The sequence below is a fragment of the Nilaparvata lugens genome, chromosome 1 (genome assembly GCF_014356525.2).
Source record: "Nilaparvata lugens isolate BPH chromosome 1, ASM1435652v1, whole genome shotgun sequence".
Lineage (NCBI taxonomy): Eukaryota > Metazoa > Arthropoda > Insecta > Hemiptera > Delphacidae > Nilaparvata > Nilaparvata lugens.
Genome location: NC_052504.1, coordinates 67821720 through 67837152, shown reverse-complemented (window position 1 = coordinate 67837152; position 15433 = coordinate 67821720). Strand labels below are relative to the sequence as shown.

Genomic DNA, 15433 nt, shown 5'->3' with positions numbered 1-15433 from the left:
TTATCACAATTTTCATACACTGCTACACTGCCTTCAATCAAAGTGGAACAGACTCAAACTCCGACAGTCAGGACTATCAGTAGCTAGAAGTTTTTGAGTTGAGAAAGGATTGGACTAGAGATGTTGTCTCTCTTCCTCCTCCCTGCTTCTAGCACCCTTTCACTTCTTGCTTTTCTCCACCATGACCTGCCTATTATATGTGAGACCAAGCTATTTTTCACTCATGTTTTCCTCCCCAGCACTCAACACGATCAATTTGATAAATTGTATTCTTATAGTGTTTTTTCAGTGTAACTGCTATTGTGATTGGTTCATACTGAATTTTTTCTTTTTTTGTGTGGTAAATCAATTGAATTGATTGGTTTCGCCGAATTATGAGCATAATTAACATCATTGGATGTGTTCTATTGCAGATATGAATAATCTTCAATTAATACTTCTACAACACGTATAGTTCCCTTTATTCAAGACCTGCCAATATTGCGGATTCATCACGTTAATCTTGGAACGCTCATTAAAATATTATGAAGTTGAGCCTTCAATAAAATAAAGAACTTTTGACCACCGACAAACCAATTCCAATATTAAAGAAAAACTTATAGCTTATCAGAATTCATTTCGTTTTTAATACCGTTCGAAACAAATTGAATTTATTTATAGAATAGAATGTGAAAGATAAGTTTATTTTCATGGGAAATGTTTCATTTAAATCTCTCAATAAAAACGCAAGCTCTAGACAGGAACACAGTGATCTTAACGTGTTAAGATGCCATTGAATAATTATTCATTAAGTTAGTAACGAGAATAATAAGAGGTTGAAGATTGTGATAATCTCTTTCTAAACTTTTCTGTAATCAATTGGGTGATTCTCATATAATATCAGAAATCTGGTCTTTTTCACTTGAAACAACTATCTTTTTATGTGTATTATTCTTCTGTTCAGTTTTGAGATTTGAAGTTTAACTCGATAATGTACAGAAGAACATTCACTAGAGTATTCCTATCAGTAAAATTAATCTTAAATCACATTTATGTATTACAGCTTGTTTTTTAGTATTTCGTGCTTCCTAAAACTCACTGCTCTATTAGTAAAAGGTTATTAGAAACGTCCCATCTGTTCAAAAAAAACCTTGTTCATTCTCGATGCATGGCCTTTCCACCTAGCGTGGACAGCAAGTTAATCAACAATTTATAATGACTTTTCAGTGTTCTGCTGAACGCGGACTTTGATCCTCTGAGAATTAGAGAGAGTTTCAGCAGTTATGACAAGTTAAGTTTTGGATGCAAACTTGTCAAGTGATAATGAAGTTGTTGATTGTCGAGCACAGCCTACGCAAAGCTACGCTCTCATAATACTACTTGAAGCACCTGCTTTGGTCCTTGGCGTCTTGTTATTCAATAATAATAATAATCATTATTATTGAATACACTTGATGAATGCTCATAAACTTCTCGTCCTAACTTCCAACTTGTTATTAAGTTGATTACTTAATATTGATTCATTCAAGGAGAATGTGGTAAATATCATAACTCGATTGAAGCGGTGTAAACCAAATTTGTGAAACCAGGTTTATTTGTTTTAAAACTCACAAGAAAGGTTGTGAATTTCTCCATGTTGAGGTGAAATGGAGAAAAATTTCAGTTCCACAAAATTTATTTGAGCCCAACTAATTTAAGGCATCTTCATCCAGTGTTCACTTTTGGTTAGATTCTCAGGCTATACAAAAGAGACCACTGAATGCAATATTTTTTATCATCTTCACGACTGTTGTGCAACAAGCGCATTGACAAGTGCATTGAAACTTTGGTTTGGCTCAACGAAATTTGTGTAATTGACAATTTTTCTTTTATTTCACCTTATCCTTCCGACAGTCGCGCTGTTGTAAAAACTACAACAGTGTCAGTTTTTTGCTGCACAAAACTATTGAATGGGGTGATGTCAGTGAATGAGTCATTCCAAAACTTTCCCCCCATTACTCCACTGAGTTGCAGTATCAACCGAGCAATGGTTCAGTCTTTAGGTGCCATTTAGTCGCGACAGTGCATAAGTCGCACTGCGCATAAGATAGGGAAAGACTGTATACGGCGACTGTAAACGGACCAATAACACAGAATTGATGGCTTTGCTTGATGTACCTTATTGGGCTATAAAATGGTAATCATCCAAATGTTCATAGGCGTAAAATAATCCAAGAAGATGAAAAAAGTAATTTATACAATTAATGTTTTGACAGTAAACAGAGAACATAACCCTTGGAAAATTGGATGTTGTAAAAAATACAACACGAAACTGCTCGTGTGATTGAGTAGGGCGCGACTACCGGAAGGATAATATGGAGAAATTACATAATTGGAAATTTCAAACCAAATAAACATGGTTTCACAAACGGTGACAATCACTTATTGTTGAGATTCATCCTAGGAAAACAAATCATACCAAGAAAATCAGGAAAAGCAGGCTTAATCAGGAATTGAAGCTAGGAAATCATGTAACTGAATTAAGCAATATGGGATTGTCGTTCATATGCCATTTCTGAAGTCTTATGGATGATCAAATTTAACTTATGAATTATCATGTTTACTTTTGAGACATTTATAAGGTGGAGCGAGTTTTTCCCACAAGTGTTCTATAATATGAAAGACTTAACTGCCATAAGATTTTCCAAATGAAATTTATGATTATAATATTGCCATCTACCCCTTGATTGTCTAGCATTGTAGTCATTGAACACCTGAGAGTGCATAATGGGATAGTGAGAAATGATAGAAGAAACAAAGCATAAACAAACCAGGAATCGAACCCATGAGCGGGAATTTGAACAGGTGCAAAATTTTGACTTGGCCGATTTCCTGAGAAAAACAAGATGATTAATTTCGTGGACAATAATAAATCATAGATGGTGATTTTGTACCTAACGTACTAGTTTTTTGCAAGTTTCAAAATTTGACACTATTCATATGCATTTTTAAATGTTCGACGAATAAATAGTTTTTCATCATATTCTATGGTCGAATGATCCAGTTTGAAAGCGAAAATGACCATTCATCAATTCTGAAAAATATATGAGTCATTCTAGGACTTGGAATACCGAAGAACTGAAATAACAACTTCAAATTAGACGTTTGGAAGAGTGATGGAAGAGAAGTGCCGGAAATAAATCACAATTTATCATGAAGAAACGTGAGACAACTGTTTAAACGCTAAAGAAGCGAGAGAATTCATAACCAAGAATCCTGATTGAGCCTACATGACTTCGCAATAGATATATCATCTAAAGTGTTGTATAATCTGACAGTTAATCAATAGCCAAGAATTGCTATACTTAGAACTTTTCTACAGTTTTCAGGTGTGAGGAGAATAGAATAGGGTTATTTTGATAATGAGGCGTTAATCCTACTTTTTCATTTTTCCTCAAGATTTAATCTTCTCGATCTATCATTCAATCATGGCCATCGGAAATTAATCCCTTTCTTCATTCTTCTACTATATTATTCCTCTCAGTTCAAAATACGTTCTACTATAGAACTTGTAGTCAGAATTTAAGTTCGTCTGGATGTTCAAGAATCATCTTACCCTATGATCATGGACTCCTAGTCTATTCACCCTATCATTCATGTTGTGATTCAAAGTTGAGACTCAAATTTTACTGAAGATAATTACTATTGATGATGGTTTCTTGAAAGGCATTTTTGTATTCAAATTATTTCAATCGAGGTAATTAAAATAGTATCTTATCAAGACTATTAGTATATCAATGTCTATAGTTACCTTGATCACAACTACAAGCCTTCAAATATAATTGACCGAGCGAAGTAAGGTCTAAGATTCAAGTCGACGGTTTGGCTTTTTTCTTAATGTTTAAATGTTTGAATGTTTATGTTTTTATGTTGCGCATTTACGGCGAAACGCGGTAATAGATTTTCATGAAATTTGACAGGTATGTTCCTTTTTAAATTGCGCGTCGACGTATATACATTTTTTTTTGGAAATTTTGCATTTCAAGGATAATATAAAAGGGAAAAGGAGCCTCCTTCATACGCCAATATTACCGTAAAAATCAGACTATGGAATTATTCATCATAAATCAGCTGTCTAGTGGACTACAATACTAACCGTTCAAAAACATCGAACATCTTGAAAATGTATCTTTTCATTAACGTTAGTAGACAGTTGACTATAATACTACCTGTTCAAAAACACCGAACATCTTGAAAATTGTATTTTTTCATCAACGTTGTAGACAGTTGCAGCCAGACCTGATAACAGCGCTCACACTCACATTCCGGGACAACACGTCACGGTACGATATAGGACAGAAAGCTCTATGTTTATTTAGGATTTTTTCTAGACATTTTCGATTGATAAATTATTTATTAATTTTTGAGAAAACATAAAAACAGGTCAATGTAACTCACTGAGCGCGAGGTCTACTGTTCACAGAACTACTAGTTATATATCTATGATAATTTGCGGTTATTTTGATGAGATTTTCCGCTCCCCAGTGAGATCTGATCATAATATTTATGTTTTCCTCGAGCTCGTAAACTTTTGCATAGCACACATTTCAAGATCTCGATGCTTCTCATGCAGGTTTGTTGATTTTGTCAAAGAGAAAAGCAGAAAAGATATGAGAATATTGAATAAGACACCGAAGCGGTATTGCAAAGAAAGCTATCTCTCTGTCTCTGTACTGCTCCAGATAAACATATTAGGCTACAACACAGCGCTCCTTACGAAATGTGTACTCCCCTACCCGGAAAATTGTTTGTTTTCCTCAATCCATCTCTTGTATGCCGGGAAGGAGTTTATCAACATTTTCTTATTACATAGTGCTAGTTCCAATCTCTTTCCAACTCTAGAAACTGTAGAAGGTATAAAGGCATTCAATGGATAAGATAACAAAATTACAAACGGAAGGCTTATATTTTAAGATGACCAGAATCTTCCAAAATGAATTTCTCTCGGCACTGAGATAATATTGATTAATTAAGTAATTCTTTCATCCCACAAGGCTTCTTCGAATGAATTTATTACATATTGAGAATATAACGTTGCATGTGTTCCTCAGAAATATATTTTTGAATATATAAGCTAAATAATGCGTTCCGCGAGATTTCTTTTTAAAAAGAAATCTTTATTTTTACAAAACACAAGATTTGGAATAATACAATACAATTTAAACAAGTGAATTTTGATAAAGTGAGTACCTCTCGCTTCGATGTTGTAAGCAGGACTGACGCTCGATGCGTGAGAAAGCTGGCTCCAACAGTTCCAGGAGAGTTCCAAGAAGTTGTATAGAAACTGATGAATGCAGTAGACTCTCACGATGTAACTCCTCCCTCCCTGAAGAGAACTTTGGGGGTTGGTAGCGAAGTTCTTGAAGAAGGTTGCTGTCTTCTTTTGGAGATTTTTTTGTACACGGTGAAAATTACGCAAAGAACAATAACAATGTACAAAATCGTTGTGAAAACATTGATGTCGGTGGTTAAATATGATTTTCGGATAACTGGAGACACTTGAATGATTTTAAATTGGTTGAAGTTGTCTAAATTTTTCAATTGAATTTGGAAATTTGGAATTTGATGATCTTGACGTTCTAATTGGATGTTTTCTAGAAAGTTTGGATGTCCTCTCGTTTGGGAAGAGTGGAACAGAGGTTTTCCTCGATAGTAAATTTTTCCTTTAGCTGTATTGATGAAATAAATTCCTTGAAGTGTTGTCACAGTAGTTTAGGTTTTCGTTTCGATGTGGAAGGTTTCCAATTTTGGTAAGACTGCCAAATATTGTTGTATTTCGGGAATTCATTTGATGAGGTTCTCTTCAATTTGGACGGCGGTGAATTTACAGTTGTCGGTGGAACCAGTAGATATGATAGCCTCTTCACATTGCAGTTGATGATGGGAGATGGCTTCGGATGAGCACAGATAGTATTCGTTATCTCCTATCAATCTACATTATTTATAAAATCCTTCAATTTTTAAACTATTAAAACTATCAGGAGATTTCAATAAGTATTTGTTTTGTGGAAGTATTGTTACAAAATTTGATTCCACTTCACTTGGAATTGGTAATAATTCAAAAAGATCAAGAATTACTTCTTCTACAATCGGAAATTCGAGAAAATAAATTATTTACTTCTTAATTAGCTTACAATCTACATTAATCCATTTTTCTATTTCTATTTCTACATCTTATTATACTTGATTTCCAATGGGAATTTTTTATCATAGAATTTTGAAATTTCTACGTTCATTGAATAATCCTTCAGTAGACATTATACTAGCGCCTACTTTACAAAATGCAATAGAATTTTCAATGTCATGAACTACGTATAATAAAATATTATAAGCTATTAGCAATTGATTCAAAATATCTTTAATTCTTACTTATTCTACAAAATTGTTTAAATCATTATTAATTATCAAAAAGTTATCTTTCAATTCATTGGAGTTTTGGTTCACAAGTTTAACTGTTCCATTGAATTCTACAATAATGTTTTGGCTGATTGAATAATGGTTTGAAATTTGATTAGCTAAATTATCTTGATTATTATTCAGTTCGAGAATCAACTTATCGTATTTTTGTTTGTCATATGAATCCAAATTACCAGTGATTAATTCTAAAAAAGATCCAAGACTATTTATTAAACCTCTTTTATTGCGTTTGACGTTTTCATTGTAAAACAAAATTATTTCGAATTTTTCTTCAATAACAGATTTTTTATGGTTGATAAATTTCGAATAGTTGATTGCATCTCTCAATTTACTAATGTTTTCTGTAACGAAATCGGTTTTCAAGCTTATACTAATATTTTTCCAAATATAGTAAGCGACCTTATCATAGTAATTATTTAAATTTTCAATTTCTGAATACCTTGATTTCAAATCATAATTATGTACAAAAACGTGCGAGTTATATACAAGTTTGGTTTTCCAAGGTTAATTGGTACAATTCCAGAATTGATAGTAACATTCTTATAATAAATCCTTGAAATGCAAAATTTCCAAAACCTTGTATATACGTCGAAGCGCAATTAAAAAAGGAACATACCTTTGAAATTTCATGAAAATCTATTACCGCGTTTCGCCGTAAATGCGCAACATATAAACATTTTAACATTTAAACATTTGAACATTCAAACATTTAAACATTAAATGGTGTCCTAGATAAGCTACTTCTTTTCATAAAAACTCTGTTTTATCTGGCTGAATCATAAAGTTAGCATTTCGTAATCTATCAAATACTTCTCTGAATCTTTGGATGTGTTCTTGGAGACTGGTAGAATAGATAATTATATCCTCTAGATAGATAAGGCATTTTTCGTTCTGAATACCTCTCAAGATATTGTTTAGAACTCTTTGAAATGTAGGTGGGCTGTTTTTCAATCCAAAAAGCCATTCTTAGGAATTCATAGTGACCTGTATCTATGGAAATAGCTGTTTTCTCAATACTATCGGGATGCATTTGAATCTGGTGGAAACCACTCGCCAATTCAAGAGCTGTAAAATATTGACATCTTCCTAATTTATCCAGGATTTCGGAAATATTTGGCAATGGGAATCCAACATCAATAGATTTTGCATTTACTCCTTTAAAATCTATCACAATTCTGTATTTTTGTTTTCCGGATGCATCACGTTTTTTGGGTACAATCCAAATTGGTGAGTTTCAAGCTGAATGACTGGGTCTGATAATTCTTTGATCTAGCATTTCTTGGATTTGTCTATCAACTTCTGCTTTGTGAACAACAGGATATCGATAATTTCTGGAATACACTGGAATCTCATCAGTTGTTCTGATAACATGTTTGACCTGATTTGTGAATGTGAATCTATTTCCGTCTACGTGAAAAATGTCTGCATACTCTTTTATCAGTTTTAATATTGCTTCTTTTTCTTCGGAATTCATGTGTTCGGCTCTAATTATTGTTGAAAGATCTAATCTAGCTTGGTCAGCTTCAAATTATTTAAGCTACTGTTTGGAGATGAGGTGAATTTTGAATTAGGGACAAATTCTTAGTTTTCCAAATTTTCAACTTCAAAAGGTCGTGTGATTGTTAATTTTTTATCTTCCGTGAATGAATTTGTAGATAGACAGATTGCTTTATTGTTCTCAACTTTTAGGATAGATTGTGGAATTTCTAGTCCAGAGAGATTTTCGTATTTGAGGAAGCATTCTCCTTTTGACACGTATTTTATCGGAATTGATATTGTTTTCTGACTACGTGCTTCAATCAAGTAAGTCCACAGTTGACGAGGTTTATTGACCTTAGAAGGTTCATCGTGTTGCGAAGTTGTATTGTAATACAATATTGGTACTTGTTTGTTGTTTCCATAGTAAAGTTTGTTACTAATTTGATCCAATCTTACTCTCAATTGCTTTATAGCATACATTCCTAACAAAAGATCAAAATCTTTATGAAAATCAAATACGAAAAAATCAAATTTTCTTCCTAGGAATGGTATTTTAGCACTGAGTTTTTCTTTCGATTTACCATGGGCTGTAGTAACTTCAAATGGTGTTGGTTTCAAGGAATCTTTAAAACCTTCATGTGCAATTACTCTTTTGATAAAGGATTGCGTACTTCCGGGATCAATCAGTACTCGAAAATTCGTTTGTGGGTCTAAGAAGTAAGAGAGTTCGTTATCTTTTGTTTGCAAGTTCATAATTGAAAATTTGTTCCGAGGCTCGTTTTCCCTAAAAAATTGAATAAATAAAAAAAAATAAATGAATAAATGCTCTTATCGAATGTAATTGCATTACACTTATACAATTAATATACAAAAGTCATGCTAGCATATACTCCATGGCAAAGTGTCGTCAGGAGGAGTTGGTAAGCTGTTTTTTACATTATTTTCTTTCAATAAAAAGAAAATTAATTTCATAACATGAAAATTGAAAAAGAAAAAATGAGAAATAGGGGAAAGAAGATTTATACAATGAATGAAAAAAAAGAAGATCAATAGTACCTTATGGGTCTAATTAAAAATTGAATTCCTGGATCAAGAAATATCTATACTTCCAGGCATCTCCGCAGTGTTGTCCCACTAGCTTCCAGTTTTCGCCATTCAGATGTACCTTCAGCTCAGCGACGGAGAGCAGGGTCTTCTTGAAGTATTGTTTTCTGATTTCTGCAAGAACCGGGCATCTGGCTATGAAGTGGATTATGTCCTCTTCCTCCTTCATATTGCAGAGAGAGCAGATCCTCACGTCCTGCCGGTGCGAGTAATTGTTCAGGTAGATAAGCTCTGTCCTTGACTTCATGAACCACTTAATCCATGAAAAGTCCACCGGTTCGTAGATGTAATTGGTGAATGAAGTCAGTTCCGGATACAGGGAGCATCTCTGGCTTCTCTGCAGTCTGCTACTGAGTCCCTCTCTCAGCCCCTCGGTAACTCTAGCAACAAGTGCTTCAATATTGCCCACAAGGAATTATGTTGCCTGTATGCCATAAGCTATCTGCATATCTGTCCAGTCTCTGTATACAAATACCTCCTTCTCAATAACCTTCTTGAGCAGAATATGCGGGTATCTGTTATTGGGCAGATTGATGCATCTCTTCATGTACTTGAAGTGGAGCCTCAATGTATAGACAAAGAGTGGTAAGAGTCCAGTTTCGAGTAGAAGACAGTAGTTTGGGGCCCACATCGGCAGGTTGAATACCTTCTTGAGGAATAGGCGTTGAACTTTTTCCACTTCCTCAAACATACGTCCTCCTCATACTTGTGCACCATAACACACTACAGATCGAGCCATCGCTTCAAATACTCCCAGCTTTGATTTGAAGGGGATGTTTTTCTGTGAGAACAAACCGTTGAAAATATTTATGGACATCCTTGCTGCTGATGATCTCTCCCTGAAATGATCTGTTAATGATAATCTGGATGTCAAGGTCATTCCTAGGTACTTGTAACTGTTTACCACTTCAATTGGTTCGTTGTTGTACCTCCAAACATCATGCCTACTCGTTTTGCCTCCTTTCCTGAAAATCATTGTCCTTTATTTGTTCAGATTAACCTGCAGGCTCCAGTTCTTTCAGTATCCTTCCAAGCCAGCTATCATCCTTCTCAAGGAAAGTCTGAACGGGAGCAAGAAGAACTATGTCATCTGCATAGGCTAACATCTTTATACATATGTCTCCAATATTGACTCCTCCATCCAGCCAGTCTTCCAAATCATTCAGGAACAGTGAGAATAGCAATGGGCTCAGTAGGCAACCCTGCTTTACGCCGGTGCGCATTTCAAACTTCTCTGACAGTCCCTGAAGTCCTCAAACTCTAGCTGTTGATCCATTGTAGAGACTGCGAAGTGCGTTTAGCATCTTGTAAGACATTTCTAGTGCTGAAAGTTCATAAAACAGTGCCTGCCTGTCTATTCTATCAAAAGCAGCCGAAAAATCAACAAAGAAGGCATAAACCTTCCTCCCTCGACCACATAGCTTGAGGTTGACAATACTCATGATGTTGAATATATTGTCTATAGTGGAATAGGACTTCCTGAAGCCAGCTTGGGACTCGCACAGAATGTTGTGATGTGTTATCCATTTCTCAAGCCTGTCAAGTAGAGCTCCAGTGAACAGTTTATACACTGCATTGCAAAACGATATTCCCCTGAAGTTTGCGGGCTCGTTGCTGTCTCCCTTTTTGAAAATTGGGAAAATAATGGACTCCTTGAAGCAGTCAGGGAAGTTAGCAGAGTCAAAGAAGCGGTTGAAAACGTCTGTTAACCTCACCAAGAAAGCCACTGGAGCACCCTTGAAAAATTAATTTGTAATATTCTGTCCTCACCAGGTGCCTTATTATCTTTAGCTCTAGCAAGCACCTTTTTCAAGTCCTCCAAAACGAGTGGTGTGTCCAGAATTTCATCCACTATGTACAGTTCAGCATACAATACTTCATCCGCAGTGATGACAGGATTCAACAACTTATCAAAGTGCTGAACCCAGTCCCCTAGTGAAATATCACTTCCTGCTCTGAAGCTCCTTCTCCTGAAACATCTCACAAGTTTCCAAAACTGACTCGAATCTTTCACTGCCTTAAACTTCTCTGTTAATGATAACCAAATCATTTTCTTCTTTCTCAGGCATAACTGTTTAAAAGCTTTATTTTATTCTATATACCTGTTTCTAATAGTATCAGACTTAGTTTTTCAAAATTCTTTCAACAGGGCAAAAGACTCCTTTCTTTTCTTCTCACAATCCCAATACCACTGCTCTCTATTTCTCACCATAGTTCTTGTTAAACCTGTCGGCGCAAAATCGTGAATTGGGGATAGCAGGTATCTGAGGTCATCTTTTGGGTCGATCCAATGTAGTCGCGTTGCGATACTTCTGTTCATTCTCTGGTCTCCAATGCAGTTTCCTACGAATTGGTACTGGGCAGTCCTCCAAAGTTGTTCTTGAACGTCCTGGCAAATAGATCTCTGTAGCCGTTGGCAGATGGTCGGAAAAGATCTCTGGAACCACCTCAAACGAAGCGATGGCAGGTAGAGACTTCACTGAGACCGCACACAAGTCTATGACGGAGGAGCCTTGCGCTCCAATATACGTCACTTCGCCGCCCACATTCTTCCTCGTCCCCCCATTCAGGATCACCAGTCCAAAATCATCAAAAAGCGCCAACAATTCCCTTCCACATGCATTTATGACCGCATCTTTCGAAGTCCTATCACAGCATAGGATACCAGGTGAGTCAGATAGGATTTCCTCTGGTATAACCTGCCTGTTGCCAACCCTACCGTTAAAATCTCCTACAACCACCAATTCGAGATCGCTGCACTCCACCAACAAATCTCTCATACTAATGAAATCATCCATCCATTTATTACAGTTTAGATAAGTAGGAATGACAATGAATCGATGTGACTCCACATTTAGTTCAATAATACTGTGATTGAGTATTGATTCAAACTTTATAATCCCATTCTTGACCTTATCCCTCCTGATGCCATAGATTCTCCCCTCACTCGCTTTACCACGACGTGCCGCTCTCACCGCAGGAATCCAAATCAATTCGTACTCATCAAACTTCATTTTAAATTTTTTTAACACTTCCTCATCATAAACAAATGTTTCGAACAGTAGGAATATATTATAATTTTTGAGAAAGCAGAAAAAGGTGTTGTTGAATTTATTCACAATTCCTGCCACATTATACGCCAATATACTAATCGCTAATGCATCGTTCTACTTTTTATTCATGTGCTCAGGGTATTCATTTTCCATTCTGTTTTTAATTGGCGGGCTCTGTATCTCCTGAGGGACGAAAAAAATTCGTGATATTGGGATTACTGTTTTGGGGTTGCCTCTGAAGGTTCTCTCCTTTCCTCTTGTTTCGACGATTTTCATCAGGTTTATAATTTTCCTCTAGTTGGCGATCTTCCTGCAGTAGACAGCTTTCCTCTGGCTTCATGTTGTACTCCGTATTCAAGACATCATATCCCATAAACTCCCCATCCACAACCAAACCATTTCTTCTCATTTTAACACTATGCGTACCACTGAGTCGTTTTCGAATTTCATTCAGTTCTTTTCGCCTCTCTCTTGTCTCTTTATCTTGGTCTTCACTAACGAAAATCTTTGATTTTTTTAATTTACCACAGTTTCTCAAAATACTATTTTTTTTACATCCCGAGACCAGCGATAGGATAATTGGTCTTGTCTTGGAATCCGATTTTCTTCCCAGTCTTCTAACAGCGTTTATATCACTTGCTTTAAGTTCAATTTTCATTACTTCATTGCATATGTCCATAATCTTTCTCATTACCTGATCTCCGTCCTCGCCAGCAGGCTCAATAACTCCATAGAAAATCAAATTGCAGTCCTTTATACAGTACGGGCCAAATTTGGGGGTTTTTTCACTGAAACAGTTGATATAATTGCGCCGAAATCAAGTAAATACACTCACACAAACGCAGAAATAGGAGTGATAAAAGATTGAAGCTTCAACGCAACGCAAACAACGCAAGAGCCTGGCTTGAAGAAACGATTTTGATTTATCAATATCCGTAAAACTTACTTGCAATCCGAATATATTGATACATAGAATAATGTTCCTACTTTTTCACACCATGACTATCACACACAAAACACAATTAAACCACACTTTGTATTAAAAAACTGTAAAAATTGAAGAGCTCCAAATACCAAGAACAATCACAAGCAAGACAGGCTTGCCAACCTCCCCCTAAAAAATTATAAACTTTTGTTTGGTCGAAATTCGTTTGATTATTGTAATCAGCATTCAATTCCAAGTTTTCAAAATTGTTCATGAGATTTTCAGTCATTTCGGGGTAATTGAATTGTTCATTTGGAAAGTTGTCAGTCAAGAGTTCGTTTTCGTTGGGGTTGAGTAATTCGTCATTGTTTGTAGCGAATTCGGTTGTCAGTTGATTAAATCTGGGGTTCTTTCTCAGGGGTTCAAGTTCAGTGTTTGTGGTCTGTGTTGTTGACTGAAAAATTGCCCTTGAAACATTGGTCTCTGTTGGTTCATTGAACTGAAGTTGCGAAATTGTTGATTACTATTTTGATGTGTAATCATTGGTCTTTGTTGTGATTGGTTTTGAAAGTTCGGATAGGTCTTGTTTTGGGGAAAGTTGCAATGGTCTAGTCTGAGGAAAGTGTTGGATTTGTTCAGTCTGAGGAAAGTGTTGGATTTGTTTAGTCAGAGGAAGTTCTTGGAATGGTTGTGAGATTGAAATTATAATTACTATTACTGTTTTTGTATTGCATTTCATTTGTAATCATACTCAAGGCTTCACTTAGACTTGAAGGGTTTTTTGTTCGCATTAGAGATCCTAAGGGCTCATTGAGTCCTCTCAAAAATACTCTGAGGGCTAGTTTCTTTGCATATTCACAAAGAATAACTGAATTTTCTGCCATTTTTGTTAAAAAAAATGCAAGTTGAAGGTTCAGTATCTTTTGAATTCTTTCATGGAAATGAAAAGGGCTGTCAGTGTGTTCTTGTTTCATTTCAGACATTTCAATGTTCAATGTGAAACAGTCTTGTTTGTGGAGGTAACCCTCGAGAAGAACTCTCCTAACTACGGGCCATGAGTATGTATTTCCCTAGTAACTAATTCTAGTGCTCTACCTTTAGGTTTAGTAATGATTGTTGAGGACAGATATTCGTTCTGAAAGTCATCAGGATTTGATGTGACATAAAACTTGGCAACGATCTTATCACAAATTGATACAAAATCTGTTAAGCAGAATGGATAACCAGAAAATCCCGGTATCATATCTAAAAATTCCTTTTAAAATTCAAGTTCTCAATACAGGAACTTGAGGCTGGGCTGCAGCTGCAGCTGCTTGTGCCGGAGTTGTTATTTTTTACAATATTCTTTCAATAATTATATAGGAAATGATAATAGAATTAACAATGATAACACTCTGATATTAAATAAACGTCAGTTACTCTTAAATAAATACTATCTTCCAGCAGCTCATCTCCCTGATATCCTCTCAGCGGAATGATGAAGAATAGCTCAAAGAAAGTTGATGTTGATGCACTCGTTACGTTGGACAAACACTTCAAATTTTCACTTGCGTAAATTTTCGTTAAACACGGCCGTGAACAGTTGAAACTGATGGTTGTCGATCATAGGTTATATTCACTAACCAGTCTGTCACAATTAACGATGAACAACCTCGACCGTGTCCTACCGACTGCGCCAGCTAAATAATACGTCCCGCGAGATTTCTTTTTAAAAAGAAATCTCTATTTTTACAAAACACAAAACTTTGAATAATACAATTAAAACAAGTGCATTTTTATAAAGTGAGTACCTCTCGCTTCGATGTTGTAAGCAGGACTGACGCTCGAGGCATGAGAAAGCTGGCTCCAACAGTTCCAGGAGAGTTCCAAGAAGTTGTATAGAAACTGCTGAATGCTGTAGATTCTCACGATGTAACTTATATAATATTTTTGTATTTCACTGATTTCTATTCTGATAATCTATTTTCAACGACACCTCGTATACAGTATGCAAAAAGAATTCCGTAAGTGTAAATAAATTAACGCAATATGGAATATTTTGTGAATAGCTATTATGTTCCCTGCTGAAATTCAAAAGCCTGCAGTATCTCACGGGATAGGTAGCCTGCGCAATATACTGACTGCCTCCAAAAAGTCTCGTAAGTCTTGAAATCACCATCTGATTTGAATACTAAGATGCTTTCCTCTACCATTCCCCTTCCCTACTGAAAGTGTTCTTGGCCTTCTGCATAAGTTAGCACTGCTTTCTATTGATTCCGAGTAGAGACCTGAGTGCTATCTTGGAACTTATAGGCAATTGTGAAGTTTTGATGGAGAAAGCTACCAAACCAAACTTCTCCTCTTCAACATCTACCAATTGTCAACTACGCTGTCAATGAGCTTCTATTTTGTGCGTTGCTATTATTTGAATCACAATAATATCTTGATTGCTTCAAAA

The 15433-nt window shown here is 35.7% G+C and overlaps 1 protein-coding gene across 2 annotated transcripts in view; it reads left to right on the top strand.

Annotated features, from left to right (window-relative positions):
• Positions 1-15433, top strand: part of LOC111063046 (octopamine receptor beta-2R-like) — a 216069-nt gene that overhangs the window by 101229 nt on the left and 99407 nt on the right. The window lies entirely within an intron of this gene.